The sequence below is a fragment of the Leptodactylus fuscus genome, chromosome 2 (genome assembly GCF_031893055.1).
Source record: "Leptodactylus fuscus isolate aLepFus1 chromosome 2, aLepFus1.hap2, whole genome shotgun sequence".
Lineage (NCBI taxonomy): Eukaryota > Metazoa > Chordata > Amphibia > Anura > Leptodactylidae > Leptodactylus > Leptodactylus fuscus.
In genome coordinates, this window is record NC_134266.1 from 243,873,503 (window position 1) to 243,889,417 (window position 15,915).

Consider the following 15,915-nt stretch of genomic DNA (forward strand, 5'->3'; position numbering starts at 1 on the left):
TGGAAAGGTAACATCCTCATCCCCCTGAACACCCCATCCCCACTGTGACACATAGGGGGCAGCATCATGCTGGGGGAGGTTTTTCTTCAGCAGAGACAGGGAAGCTGGTCAGAGGTGATGGGAAGATGGATGGAGCTAAATACAAGGCAATCCTGGAAGAAAACCTGCTGGAGGCTGCAAAAGACTTGAGACTGGGAAGGAGATTCCCCTTCCTACAAGACAATGACCCTAAACATAGAGCCAGAACCACAGTAGATGGTTAGATCAAAGAATATTCTTGTGTTAGAACAGTCCAGTCACAGCCCAGACCTAAATCCCATTGAGCATCTGTGGTAAGACATGAACATTTCTGTTCACAGACGTCTCCATCCAATCTGGCTGAGCCTGAGCTACTTTGCAAAGAAAAATGGGCAAAAATCTCAGTCTCTAGATGTGCAAAGCTGGTACAGACAGACCCCAACCAGTCCCTGGACGCTGAGGGGCACCAAATGTCCCTCTGCCACAAAGAATATACCACTATTCTACATAACACAAGGTAGACAGGAAAATTGTAGAGAAAGGTCCGCATCACTCTGGATTTCCATAAAATGTAACTTTTAATTCATGATCCAATAAAAAATAGTTGAAAACATACAAAAAGTGAAAGGCAAGAAAAACATAATGAAAACGTGAATTAAAAAACGCATTTTTTTTTCTATTTTTTGCATTATAACACAAGGCATGTAGAGGTACAATACAAATTTTACAATGAGGCTCAACAACTTCATGTTACGTGTTTGGATGTCTGGGTGACAGCGTTGGAGGTGACTGGCATATTAGCTGAATAGGAGTGCAGTGCAAGCAGAGCAGCCATGTCACTGTGCCAACCCCGGAGAGTAGTTACAGCATCTGAGTATTTCAGATGCTCCCAGGGCTGGCGTCAGCACCCGACTTACTCTAGCAAGTGCCGGGGCCCCGAGCTTCTGAGGGGGCCCACTCGACAGTGATGTAGGGTACAGGGCCCACGGCCAGCTGGAAATGGCCAGGGCCTCAAACCACCATGATAGCAGTTGGGGAAAACCTGGTTTCTCGACTACTATACATACTGCTAATAGAAATGGGCCGGATGATAACTGGGCTCCTTAACCATGGATGCCAGCCCAGGGGAAATGATGAAAAATAAAAAAAATACTTATACTCACCTCTCCTGGGCTCAGCATCCACTCTGGAGCTCGTCCGGCTGGTGACTGAGGTCACATTCCCCAGACGACACTGCTGGGACCTGTGTTTGGCCCTCGCAGACACATGGTATAGCCAGCATAATAACGTCATCGTGCCCCACAAGATGTCTGGAGCATATGACCTCAGTCACAACACAGAAGAAGACTGAGGAAGGAGCAAGGATAAACAGGAGAGGCGAGGTAAGGTGAGTATAAGTATTTGTTATTTTGAATTACTTCTCCTGGGCCTCTGATTATTATACTCTGGGGTCTGATGTGACCCCAAAGTATAATAATAGCACCATTTCTGGTGGTGGTGGGGACTAGCATAGCATATAACACTGTGTAAGGACCACTATGCAGCATATAATACTGTGTGGGGGCCACTGTGGAACATATAATACTGTGTGTGGGCCACTATGGAGCACATAATTCTGTGTGGAGGCCACTGAAAGGCACATAATGCTGTGTGGATGCCACTGCAGAGTATATAATACTGTGTGGGGGCCACTGCGGAGCATAAGGGTCAGTTCACACGTGAAAACCGCCTAGCTTATTTGTGCGAGGTAAAAAACCTCGGGGAGTTTTTTTGACGCTGTTTTTTGCATTCCACGCGGTTTTTGACGAGGTTTTTGACGCGGTTTTCGCTAGCGGTTTTCGCTAGTTTTTTTTTTTCCTATATGTGCTATAGAAACTGCAGGCGAAAACCGCGCGGTTTTTTGCAAAAACCGCGCGGTTTTCGCCTCCCATTCACTTCTATGCAATTCTTCAGGCGTTTTCCGCCTGAAGAAAGGTCATGTCGCTTCTTCAGGCGGAAAACGCTAGGAGGAAAAAAAAAGCTAGTGGTCTACATAGACCACCATGTTAAAGGAGAGGTTTTTGAAGCGAATTCCGCTGTCAAAAACCTCCCCTTTGCCCACGTGTGAACTAGCCCTAATACTGTGTGAGGGCCACTATGGAGCACATAATGCTGTGTGGAGGCCACTGCAGGGCACATAGTGTTGTGTGGAGGCCACTGTGAGGCACATAATGCTGTGTGTGGGGCCACTACGGGGCACATAATGCTGTGTGGGGCCACTGTGGTACATATAATACTGTGTGGGGGCCAGTATAATTCTGTGTGGAGGCCAGTGCAAGTGTGCATGCAGGAGGGGGGGACCGATTTAATACCAAAATGTGCTCAGATGACAACCGTGTGTTGTGAGTGGCTTCCATTTCCATGGAGACTCTGTTCTGCTCCATTTGGATGCCACATAGCAGGATAGGACCTGTTCTATAGTCAACGGAACATCAACCTGCACACTCAATCCTGTATAGAAGGCCCTAAGGCCATTAGGTGCAAATACACAGCTAAAAAAAAATGCTATGGAAAAAATGCCGCAGAAGCGCAGCAGCAAAAGTGCTTTTTTCATTGCTTTTACACTGCAATTGTGATTTTTAACAAAAAAAAACAAACTCAATCCACTTACAAACCTGCGTTCGGGTCTCCGTTCTGTGGTTTCCGTTTTCTGCATGCAAGAAGACGGAAACCACAGACCGGGTCCGGCCGTGAGCTGTGGTGAGTGTTTTATGCTCTCTGCCGCGAAACCGTTTTTTAAAAATTCAGACACAGAGTACTGCATGTCCGACTCTGTGTCCGGATTAAAAAAAAACGGTTTCACGGCGGAGAGCATAAAATGCTCACCGCCGCACAGCTTTCAAACCCATTCAAATGAATGGATGAGAAAGACTCCTGCAGCTTTCCGTATCCTGCCTCTGTTTTGTGCAGGAAACGGAAACCTGCAGAACTGAGACCGGGCGCAGATGTGAACGAGCCCTAACCTGCAAACCCCGTAGACTATAATGAGGTCTGACGGGTTTCTCCCTGAAAAACGCGGCGAGACTAGCCCTGCTTGCAGGATGTTTTTCTCAGTATTTTTCAAGCAGATTCGGGGACGGAAACCCCAAACGGAATACGATTAAGTGTAAACCTAGCCTTAGAAACAAGAAAACCTCTCAGGCTACGTTCACATCTGCGTTGAAGTCTCCGTCGCTTTGGGTGTCAAAAATCGCCGCATGACAAAGTGCTGCAGGTCCGACTTTCTCATTTGGTTTCGGTTCATAAAAACGGCCACCAGAAGGATCCTATTATAGCCAATGGGGTCCATCCGGCAAGGTGGGTGGCTGTTATTTTAACGGTTCATGTGTCCATTGTTCTAATCCTCCCGAGGACCAGAATAACGGACACAGCGGCACAAATAGTGTCAGGTGGGTTGGATAAAACTCATTGCTATCTGTGTCATGGCCACAAATGACTGTAAATATTGAACTGCACTGACTTTATTGCTATTTGGACACATACATCGTCATTCCTATTATAGGGGTATGTTCACACGTGCGGCTTTATGCAGCCAAAAACTTTGTACTACTTCAAAAACTGCATTGAACCAAACCCGTACTGTGTGAATATACCCTTACAGCAAGGCGAGCCCTCGCATCTCTCCATCACCGCTGACCCCTATTACTATCGCCCAGCAGCACAGAACAAACAGGACCACAATCCGCTAACTACACACACGCACAACACTGTGTTACGTCACTCCGCACTCTGTCATGCCATTGGCTGACAGTCCTCACATAGCGCTTCTCCATTGGCTCTCCTAGCGATCTATCAAAATCAGTAGGCGGGGTTATCACAGTGATTCCCCGCCTCGTGCTCGGATTGGTGGAGTTGAGAGGTTACGTCACGGCTGCTTAGTTAGTCCCTCCCTCACAGTGTTGTGTGAGCGGCCAGTGCTGAGGACAGCGATGGAGAGTGGGATTACCGGGGGGAGGACAGTGACTGCGGCCAGCTGCACCGTTATCCTTCCTTGAAGCGGCAGAGCACGGGAGCGGGGCAGAGGCTTTGCACGGTGGGTTGTAATGATGCTCAGTGTGTGCTTGCACAGGGCGCCCTCATTCACTACAAGGTCGCTTGTACGTTATTAATCCCCGGGGGACCTGCAGAGGGGGGTTGGGGGGATGTTGTTATTGCTGCTCTGTTTAGGCCCTGGGCTAGTAACCTCTGTATACAGGCTGTAATCTGCCATATCTGTACTGTGCTGACCAGTCCTTCAGGGGTTCCCATTGGTTTCCATTGCAATTTTGTGTTCATTGTTATTGTTGCGGATGGTATTAGTGAAATTGCAACAATTATAGGACGTTGCCTTGGTGATTGATGTAATATTTAAAGGGGGTTTCCATATAAAAGCTGTGATGTCATGGATGATGTCATCATCGGCGGGAGTTGATGTTTTGATTCCCTTGATGAAGGGGCACTCGTACTTGCGCCCTCTTAGATGTTCATTGTGTGTCAATCAATGGCTGTACCAATTCAGGACTGTTGTGGAAATCTGAGCCCCAGTAGGTTGAGTTGACTTTTTTTGGGCGTCCAAGATCAACGTCTCTTCCCCCCTTGCGATGCCAGCCTTGCCCCTATTAACTTATAATGTTACGCATGGAGCACTGCAATGTTCAGTGGTATTGATTTTTGGGGGACGGTCGATCTTTGCATTCATGGCCACTTTTATGTTATGTGAAGGGCATTTGTAACGTAGTGTGAATAGGGAGCAGACAGCACATTGTTCTACTCATTCATAGTCTGGTGAGGAATGAGCCCTGGTGTGATCTCACGCCTCTTTGCACAATTGTCTCTGGGTGACTAGATCCGGCTGCAGCATGCTCCTCTCTCCGTGCTGTGTCCTCAGGAATTCCTGTAGCCGCTCGCTCGTCCTGCCAGGCGATGGGCATGTGTAGAGCGTGCAGATCTCTCTGGCCGTCCAGCTGTCCCCGCAGTCTGTGGCTGATCACAAGCTGGGATTTGGAAAGATGAAGTTCTGCCCGAGTCCAAGTGATTATGAGAACTAGAGCTGTTTGGCAGCTTAAGAGTTAATTCGGGCTTGATCTAGCCCCGGCCGTGCGTGGGATTGCGGGTTCCGCATCGACTCGTGTGCGGGCAATTTGCGGGGCACGCTGAAATCCTTTTAGCGTGGACGTGGTGGAGCAGGTGGCATGGATCCCTCCCACAGGGTATCAGTGACGCTCCAACCTCAGAAGTCAGGGGAATTGAAATTTGTACTGCACAGATAAATCTGCCAAAATGCAACCTGTCACTGTGCGGACGTCGGTGGCACACCATAAATATTTCATATCAAATCCATTACATCCCTGCCGCTAAGTGTTTCCAGTGTGGGGAGTAAAGTCAGACTGGTTATGGCGGGACTGGTAATGCATCACTTACTAAAGTATGAGAATAATGAGCAGGGAGCCCACTTGTTTTTTGTTTACTTGGGGCCACGTTCATGTTGTACAGACTAGCCAAGCACATAAACAGCCCTAAAGTCTGGACTGGATTCTGCCCTGTCTTGTCTTCTCCAGTGCCCTATTGTATGGGCACGGGGTGGTAGGCACGTAACTTTTTGAACTTCCCCATGGTGGTGCCACTGTTGCCCGAATATGGAGACAGTCTTGCTTTGTGTGCTGCTTGAAACAGTTGTGGGGTGCCCTTTGTGTCACTAGGTCTGGGTACTGAGAACACAAAGGGGCAAACTTAGGTCGGGTTCACACCTGCGCCCGGTCTCCGCTTTGCAGGTTTCCGTCTTCTGCCCGAGAAACTGAACGGGAGACGGAATCCGGCAGTCCATTTTACATTGAGTTGACACTAGGTTCACGCCTATGTTTAGGTTTCTGTTTTTTGGGTCCACTTAGGGACCTGAAAAAAGAAAACACAATCCGCTTAAAAAGTGGTCACCCACGTAAACCTCCTGACCCTATGGACTTAATGTGGTCACCTGGGTTTCCGCCCAAAAAACGCGGAGAGAAAAGCCCTCTTGCAGGACTTTTCTGTCCGCGTTTTTGAAGCGGATTCGGGAATGGAAACCCCAAAAGGAGTCCAGACACAAGTGTGAACCTAACCTGAGCGGTTGGCTCAGATCCGTGAAATAGTTCTGAATAGAGCATGCTGTAAAAATACTGGAGCAGAACATCAGAAGACTTCCTCAGGGGTGTGTGCTAAACTCATTTACACTAGGCTCACACCAACATTGTCTGTCTATTGTTCTAATCCATCAAAGGAGCAGAACAATGGACAGGCGAACCTCTAAAATAGCCATTTGATACAGAACCTGTCGCATCCATTGACTATGGGATCCATCATTTGGCTGATGTTTTAGAACTGAAAGCGGTGAATGAAGAACCTGTGCATGCTGTACTTTTCTGTCCATCGATTTCATGTGGAGACTGTGGCGGAGTGTGTAGTATTTTTTTTTTAGACCAGAATCAGAAGATGACCCCATTCTGTAAAGGCGTATCACTTCTCCATGCACATGTGGGGGATATGTCGTCCCTGACTGCTTCTATAACCTGACCACCACTCAATTTGTTAGCAGGGATGGGGTGAAGTAGCATCCACAAGATGGGATTTGGGGGCATGGGTCATTTTAGAGATAGGTGGGACCCCCTTCTATCAGATATGTATGGCATACCTTGTGCTATAGGAGAGAAGCCCCCTTTAAAGGGTTTACAATAGTTATACCACATAGTATCCTTTATACCAGTTTGTCTCCTATCTTCTAAAATGACAAAATTACTTAGTTTTGGCTTATTTTTGAATAAAATAAGTTCCACAATTTTCTGTCTACAGCTCCTGTACAGACCCGTGTGACTCCATGGTTACAGACTGCAAACAAACCCTCTGTAGTCTGATCATGCTGTCATACTCCCATCCATGTGTCTCCTACTTGTTACTATTATGTGTTGCGTAGCAAGACCTAGAGGGCAGATAGATTCTTTTGTACTTTATTCCCCCCCCCCCCCCTTCATCCCAAACATGGGTGCCTGACTGGCCCCTTAAGCGTTAGAGTTCAAGAGATCTCATTGACAATTATTGGATGTCTAGGCTTATATACGGCCATTACACCCATTCCTTCTAAGTAGTGCAACTATATGTATATATACTGGTCTTACAATAGAATATAGACACAAATGGAGTTTCTACACATTAATGTGATCACCTGGCAAAATCCAGAATTCACCTTTGGCAGAGCGGACCGCTGCGAGATGTGCAGGAGGAGAGGGGATGTTGTGATGATGGTCACTGGGATGTTGAGCCATGCCGACTCCAGTGCCGTGGCTAGCTGCACTAGGTTACGCGGTTGAGCATCCATGGCGTGAACAACCCGATCAAGGTGGTCCCACAGATTCTCGATTGGGTTCAAGTCCGGGGAATTTGCTGGCCAAGGAAGTACAGTAAACTCATCCTGGTGCTCCTCCAACCACACACGTACACTGCGGGCTTTATGACACGTCGCATTGTCCTGCTGGTAGATGCCATCATCCTGAGGAAAAACAATTCACATGTAGGGGTGAACATGGGCCGCAAGGATAGATGCATACTTGTGTTCATCCATCATGCCTTCCACAGTGATGAGTGCACCCAGATGGCTGATGACACGCGCCTTCTGCGATTGGTTATTTAACGTTGACGTCAAAAGTAGGCGGTGGTCACATTAATATGACTGGATTGTGTATATTAATAGTGGCTGCACTGATCTTGCACTTTAGGTCTTAAAGGTGTATTACCATCTGAGACATTTATGGCATATCAAGAGGATGTCCAATAGACATGGGTACCACTTCTGGGGCCTGCATCTGTCCCAAAAACAGGGGTCCCCAACCCCCTTCTCGCAACTGTAATTAGCAGAGAGTATCTGGCAGGTGTCCCGTTCTCTCTATTCACTTCTGTGGGATGTCCAAAAGTAGCCAAATATTTTGGCTAATGTGATTAACTCCTTCATGCCTTCCAAGAACTTTTTCATTTATGCAGTCGTAGAAGGTCTTGTTTTTTGCAAAACCAGTTTTATTTTCAAATGGCATCATTTAATGTTCTGTACATTGTATTCGACAACGTTAAAATTATTTGTGATGCGGAATAGGAAAAGTCATACTTATGCCACATCTGGGCCCCACAGGGGTCTGTTCACAGCCACAAGGACATGGAGAGGGGCTGCACATGTACAGTGAAAATTCATCATTATGTCTTTAGAGTGTGGGAGGAAACAGGAGTACCCGAAGGAAACCCATGCAAATGCGGAAAGAACATACAGACTGCTTGCAGATGTTGTCCTTGGGTGGATTTGACTTCAGCTCTGCAAGGCTATAGTGCATACCCAAAAAATACAGGTACCTAGGACACCAAGGGTACCAAGGACACATGTACACTGCCTATAAATAATACTCTCCCTGCAATATCAGGTATAACCTAAATAATAATGCAAAAACAAGACCCATACATGAGCCAACACATAGGTGTGATTAGTGGAATTAGGGCCGTGCATTTAATCTAATGATATCGATATACAAAAAAAAAAGAAAAAGCTGTGATTCCGATTTTCTCCAGAAAATCTCTGCCGCACGCTACGCAGTTTCTTCACTGTTGTTGGTAGTTGGGCAGTCAGATTAGGAAGCTACATCAGGCATATCTGACGTCTTCTACCATGCCAGCTCACTGAATTTTTTTTTTTTACATTTCTTTAAGCAAAAGCATGAAAATTGAGATTGAACGTTGCTCATAAGTGTGAAAAAAAAAAAAAAAAGTTTTAATTTTTGGCAAAAAAACGCCCCAAAAAACTTAGGTGTAATACCATATAGCAAAAATGGAACACCTGGTAAGTCTAGTGGAGAAGGCAATTGTATGTCCAAGGTGGCCCCACATCTTTTTAAACCTAAATTTGTGGGGACACATTAAAGTTCCTGGACGTTTGTTCATCCTTTGCCTGGTTTCATTGAAAATGTATTGGCCAATATTTATTAAATGGTTCGTCCCGGCTGTACCTGGCGCGTGCTGACTTCCTATTTGAAGTAGCGTCAACTCTACAGGTGGATGCAGCCAAGGTATATTGTCTAAGGCTGAAGCCCCACGTTGCGAAACTTTACCTGCGGAGTGGATGGGATTCTGGCTAATCCCATCCTCACATTGCAGGAAAAAAATCCAGAGTGCAAAAGCTGCGTTTTCGTAAAATGCTGGCGTTTTCCATATAGGTATAATGAGGTAGAAAGTAAAACTCTCAAAATCGCAATGAAAAACGCTGTGGAAAAAAGCATGATGTGTTTTCACAGTGTTTTTTTCTGCAGCGTTTTTTTTTTTTACTTGCATCTCGCTACGTGGAGCCTTAGCCTAAGGCTGAGTTCACACATAGTTTTTTGGTCAGGATTTTGAGGCCGAATTTGCCTCAAAATCCTTACCAAAAAGACGGCTCCCATTGAAATCAATGGGAGCCGGTCAGTTTGTTCCCATTTATTAGGCCTAATCCGGAGCGGAGTGCGCGACTGAATGCTGGTGCACTGCACTGGCATCAAATTGCAGCTACCCGTCTTTTGGTCTGGAAACTGAGGCTGCCTCAGTTTCCAGACCAAAAAACCCGTGTGAACCCGGCCTTAGGGTTGGTTCACACTAGCGCTTGTATTCTCTCCGCAAGGAGTCCGCATGGAGACCCCCCGGAAGGAATACCAACGTTAATGCAAGCGCTGTGCAGTTAAGCACACGGAGCCCATAGACTATAATGGGCTCCGTGTACTTGCCGCGCACTGCCCGCATGAATGAATGGCAGTGCGCGGCAAGCACACGGAGCCCATTATAGTCTATGGGCTCCGTGTGCTTAACTGCACAGCGCTTGCATTAGTGTTGGTATTCCGTCTGGGGGGGTCTCCATGCAGACTCCTTGCGGACAGAATACAAGCGCTAGTGTGAACCAACCCTTAGAGAACCCTTAAGTCGTTCTGATAAGCCCATTTTTGGAGATTTGAAGCACCTGCTGGTGTGTCTTCTCTGCATTTCAAGAAGGGCTCTGTGAAAAGTGTAATATGCTAGTTATAATAGGGTGTATGGCTTATATTTATATTGTGACGCGTTGCAGTCAGACCACCATCTCCATGAGGATCTGTCTTATCTGTCATCTCAGGGCTGAGTCTAGTAGGGGACATGTCTTTTGTGAAGAGGTCTTCTTTCTTAATAACATGGGGTCCCCTCTTCTAGGGACGATAATTCTTACTAGTTACGCAGCGGTGGCCTCCTTTTTCCTTTTGTGAAGGCCGGGTAAATGCTTTTCATTATAAGCAGGATTCATCCATTCAGATTTCTTCTTTCTCCCCAGAAAGCTTTTTGTGGGAACTCGGTTTTCCTTTCTGTAGGAGTGGAGGGGCCTCCAGTGAAGCTCCACTGCCTGGAGAATTCCTAATTGGAAAGTGATTATGCCCCTGATGTGATGCCCTGCGAGGTGCGGGGCGGCCATCAATTATTTGTGGCACTCCTGGGAAAATGGTAAAGCCTGCTAATGAAATCTGTGGGTTAGAGCTGCAGATACTGCTTACACCTCAGATCTGTGTCGGAGGCGCCGTTGCAGATTCTCACAAAAATGACGGGTAAAATATTGCAGTGTGTCATGTTTTTGTAAGGTAAAATGCTGCACACCATGATGGAAACCTGACTGAAGTCATTATAGTTAATGGGGATCACTGGGCATCATTGGTGTCCCTCATAAGGTAGTTCACTGTTCTAGCGAATCCCATCCACACATGGTGGAAAAATACATGCAGTAGAGACACTGCGAGTTCCAAAACCAATGCAGTTTTGGAAATCGAAGGGTGTCAATTATAGCTACGGTTTCCCTATAGGTATAATGGAAGCAGAAAGTCCGCAGAGGTTTCCTGTGAAAGTGCTGCGGGGAAAACCATGATGCGTTGCCGCTGTGTTTTTTACCGCAGCTCTTTTTTACTGTGGCCCTCTATGTGGGGCCTTAGCCTTAAAGGGGTATTCCCATAACCCTTGTTCTGCAGCCTGCAGGCTGTGTGCTCTCTTCACTTCCTGGATTTCTCGGCACATTGGTGGGCGGGGGTTTCACTGGATCTGCTATCTGCTATGTTTGCAGTCAGTAATTGAGGGATTGGTTGTAAATGCATTACCACAGTATAAAGCTGATGTGGAAACTGATGTAGCAGAGCTGGATTTGAGTCAGCTTGCATAACATACAGAGGTAAAGGACTCCTTATTTCAGCCCTTATCAGCCAAATTCAATTAAACCGGCTGATAAGTGGAAAAGCTGAAGATAGACAGCACAGTAATCCGGAGCTCTCACCTCACCCCTCTCCTATCTGAGGAGCTCCGTTGCTTGTCAGCCTGGTTTAGATCATGTGACCTGAGGTTGGTACCAGCTCGGAAGAAGGGAGGTAAACTTCACTCCCTGGGCAACCCCTTTAAGATAAGGTCATCAATATGTGATTGATGACTGTTGGAAACCTCATTAATCGGCTGTTTGAAGAGACTACAGTGGTCACAAGTGTTGAAGCTTCTTCTCTTTGCCCATGACATGACATTCATTGGTCACATGGTACAACATTAACTCAGTCCCATTCAAGTGAATCGGGCTGAGCTGAAATATCAGGCACAGCCCCTATTATATGTGTGATGCTGTGCTTAGTGTTCAGCTGATCTGGGAGACTCCAATGTCCGACCCCACATTACACAAACCTATTTATAACCCATCCTAAGGTCAGATCATCAACCTATACGTCGCAGAAAACCCCTTTAACCATTGACCATTGTTGCATTGTTTTCTGGAACCTGCAAATATTGGACATTTATGGCGAATTTTGGCATAAATATTCCAAATAGGAGTGCCCCTTTAAGCCCATATTCCTCAGGTTTCCTGAACTTTCCAGCCACAATCCATTTCAGCTCGTGGCTTCTCCAGCTTTGACACGCACAATAATTGTAATTACGTCTTGTTCATTCTGAAGCTCTTAGCACTTTCTCTGTTGAGCCGGCCAACACGCTGAACCGCAAATGCTGCCAAAAGATCCAGTTTGATCAGCATTCTAAGTCTGTGCTGGCAGCGGACTGCGCGGCGTTACACAGGACTGCTGTAGATTTCGCCGTACCTTTCAGCTGCCTCAGCATCATCTGACAGGATCACACCACTAATAGCCGGCTTCCATATAGATTGGTTCTCTTTGATGCTACCTAGCCTGCCATCGGAAAGTGTAATCTGTAATTTTAGTGTCTGCGCGCAAGGTCTTCTGCAATAATCATGGGCTTGGCCAGAGATTTTCTCTTGGACGTTATCCAGCTGGGCTAGAGTTGATGCCATGAATGACTGTAATTGATCCTTCTGTTTCCAGATCTCGTGTTTGGTGGATGAGCTAATGTAGGGTGACATGTCCTCCTGGTTATCATGTAGTTCCAAATGCGGAAAATGGACTGTATATTTATGTGCATGTGGGGGGAGTCCACACGATTCATGACATCTAACCTGCAGCTCTCATGGCACGTGTGGCCTCGACTGGCGGCTAAATTTACAGGGCTGTAATACATCTGCATATCCTGTCCAGGCCATAGATCTATTGACACAAACTTTTATAGAATTGTAATGGTCTATAAACCTGGAAGTACGGGACAGGGTTCGTGACTGCAATGCAGCCTAAGGGAAAGGACACACATTGAGGTTTTTTTCTGCAGTTATTTATTCCAAAACCAGGTGTGGATCATAAACGGAGAAAACCTATTAAGTGGACAATAAATCGAAAAATAACCAAACCTTCCGTCAATCCAGATACCCATTGTGATTTTGTGCGTGTCGGTTTATTCAGTTCAGCAATTCTTGAGTTTTTCCTGCATTTTTGTTTGAACTGAAAATGTCCGAACTAGAACTGCTGTTATACTTTAGGATCTCTGCAGTCCCCAGAATACAACTAGTGGAGTCCCAAAGGAGGTGAGCAAACATAAAAAGGTGTTACTCACCTCTCCTAGGCTTCTGCACTGATCTCTGTCCTCTTCCGGCCTCCTGGATGAATTAAAGATTGCTGAGGCCCAATGGCATTGTGATGCAACGACGCAAAACTTCAGCGGTCCCTGACGTCTGGCTGGAAGAGGTTCAGGACCAGGGTCAGAGCCAAGGGGAGGTGAGTAACACTATTTTTCATGTTTGCTTACCTGTAAATTACCTTTTCATGTTTGGACATTTTCAATTGAAATGAAACTGCATGAAAGACCTATTCATACTATTTGTTTTTTTCACCATTAATTGTAAACCGATTGTGATTTTTATTTAGGTCATAATCTCCCAACACTACTATAAAGGACAAGTGGGACTTCTCTTCTTTTTCAATCGATTCTTGGTTTAGGCTTCAAAAATCACATCAAAAAATTTCAGTGTGTGTCCTTAAAGGGGTATTCCCATGATGCTTGTTCATTAACCTGCAGGCTGTTGTGCTCTCTTCACTTCCTGCTTTTCTCGGGACATTGGTGGGCGGGGTTTCACTTGCACGGGATTGGTTGTAAATGAATTACCACAGTGTGAAGCGGATGTAGCAGAGCTGGATTTGAGTCAGTTTGCATTACATACAGAGGTAATGGACCCCCTATCTCAGCCCTTATCAGCCAAATTCAATTAAACCAACGGATAAGAGCTCAGAAATTCCAGAGCTCTCACCTCCCCTACATCACTTGACAAATGAGCATAATCCCAAGGGCCATAGAAACGGAGTGTAAACAATGAAGTGAATAAATTAAGATAGCGGCCAAACAATGCAGTTTTGATAAAGCAGTGTATTTAGGAAAAGTCTTAAATCCACATAAACTAGCAGTATAGATAGGATCCTTGTGATGGGACAACCCCTTTAACCTAAAGGTTGGTTCAGATGGCGGAAATTGAATAGGAATTCAGTGTCTGGCCCTCTGGCTCCCCATGCCCGCTGCATCTTTCACTCGCTGATCAGCCCTAAATAAGTCGTACCGATCAGCTGAATGTCTCATGCTGCAGGTGTGAATCTAGGCTAACAGTATCTTTCCATATGGCAGACATTTCTTCAACTGTTCCATTTATCAACATGGGAATAGCTGCCGCCCATCCAAGTTGGAATCTTTTCTTTTTTCTCTAGCCCCTACTGTTTCTGCGCCACATGCGCAGTTAGTTTTGGTGTCTGATCTGCTATTTCAGTCCTACAAGGTTTATTACTGCCCCTGCCTTCCCGATTGCTGTATACACAGTGGTTGCGTGCTCTATACAGTTATTGGGAACTGCCACAATGCAGCTTCCCTTTGACCTGACAGTCACGTGATCCGTTTTTCACAGATATAAACACTATATGTCACCGAAAAAAGAGGCAAAAATGAGTTGAATAACCCACATGGAAAAAATGTTATAGCCCTCAAAATCACACGTATGAAATAACCCGAAAATGAGTCTGGTCCTGCACCAGGGAAATTGGCCCAGTACTGAATTGGTTAAAGTGCTGCTGTTTTGATTGGCTACCCGTTTCGACAGCGGGCCTTAATATACAGCCGATAGAACAAACACTAAGACTTTATATACATTATAGAAATGGGGAGTGACATGGCGCACCCTACATGTCAAAACACCGCAAAAAAATTACTGTAACATGATTGACTGGATTTGTATATCTAGGTAAGATGGTGCAAGAGACCATAAATATGCAGTATACATTTATATAGAGTCCAATCAGATGTACAAAGTATATAAATAATGCACGCGCGTATTGAAAACACACACTGAATAATATATAGACAGGCACCGATAGCTCCCTGGAGTAAGACGCGGCAGCTAGGCATGCTGGGAGATGTAGTGCAATGATGAGATAATGGAGTAGGGTACTCACTGCAGAGGATTTAGGTCTTGTGCACACAAATGTTGAAGAAAACCCAGACATTAAAGACAGATGACGGGGTCCATTTTTAACGTTCGCTTTCCATCAGTAAGCTTCCATAAACTTCATTGTGTGTGTATCCATTGACTTCCGTTGTTCTACATGTGACACACGTCTGTCGTGTGCATGAGACTTCATTCTGGTATGTGCAGATTACGTGGAAGAGAAGGGGTAGAACTTAATAAAAAAAAAAATGCAGCATTTGCTTAAGCTGGACCTGGGGGTTCTGGACTGTTTTCGACCCCCCGGTCACCTGGTCGGAACCAGCCCCTGTCCTGTTTTCATGGTAGCCCACATAGCACAGGTAACTCGGAGAAGGGAGGTGGCAGAGCGACCCGGTGGGTGGGGACTAGTTTCGATCACATGACCAAGGGTCGGAACCAGCCCGGAACCCCCAGGTCAAGATTGAACAAATGCCCGGAGTAAGTTTTTTTTATTGTTCCCCAAAAACAGGAGTAAGAGGATGTTCTTCAGCTGTCCTGTTCTTTCACATAGGAGCTGCAGGGATCCTTTAAGATGAATGGAACAGATTTCTCTGCTGCATGTGAATATATCCTTATAAGATTTGTGGACTGGTATCTGAAACCTTTACAGGAGTGTGGCGCTGCCATGATCTCTATTCTAGAGGATCTGGTCTCATCTGTCTCTGCTTCTGATCCCCTCCCCCTATCTCAAAAAGCCATGATTGATTTATTTTTTTTCCATACTTCCGGATGGCTCATGAATTATTTTCCACTGTACTTGTTAATAATTCAGGAGTATTGTCTGTTTTTTAATACTCTCACTAATTCGGATTCTTCTTAAAAGGAGAAGCAGAGTAGGTGAGCCTGGTTGTTCTCCTATAATGGGGTCCGATCCTGTCCTTGTCACTATTCACACAGATCTAGCACGTAGTGGTAATATGGCCACGTGCGTGAACCCCTGGGATGAGGCTTCAAAGAAAGGCATTTAAGGCACGCAAGAGATGGTATATGTGTAAGAT

At 45.8% G+C, this 15,915-nt stretch overlaps 1 protein-coding gene across 1 annotated transcript in view; it reads left to right on the forward strand.

Moving 5' to 3' along the window:
- Positions 1-3,955: 3,955 nt before the first annotated feature.
- The window catches only part of WASF3 (WASP family member 3), a 35,782-nt gene continuing 23,822 nt past the window's right edge, over positions 3,956-15,915 (forward strand). Inside the window, exon 1 of the mRNA XM_075265963.1 lies at positions 3,956-4,090. The gene's annotated coding sequence lies outside the window, so the exon portion shown is untranslated. The remainder of the gene's footprint in view (positions 4,091-15,915) is intronic.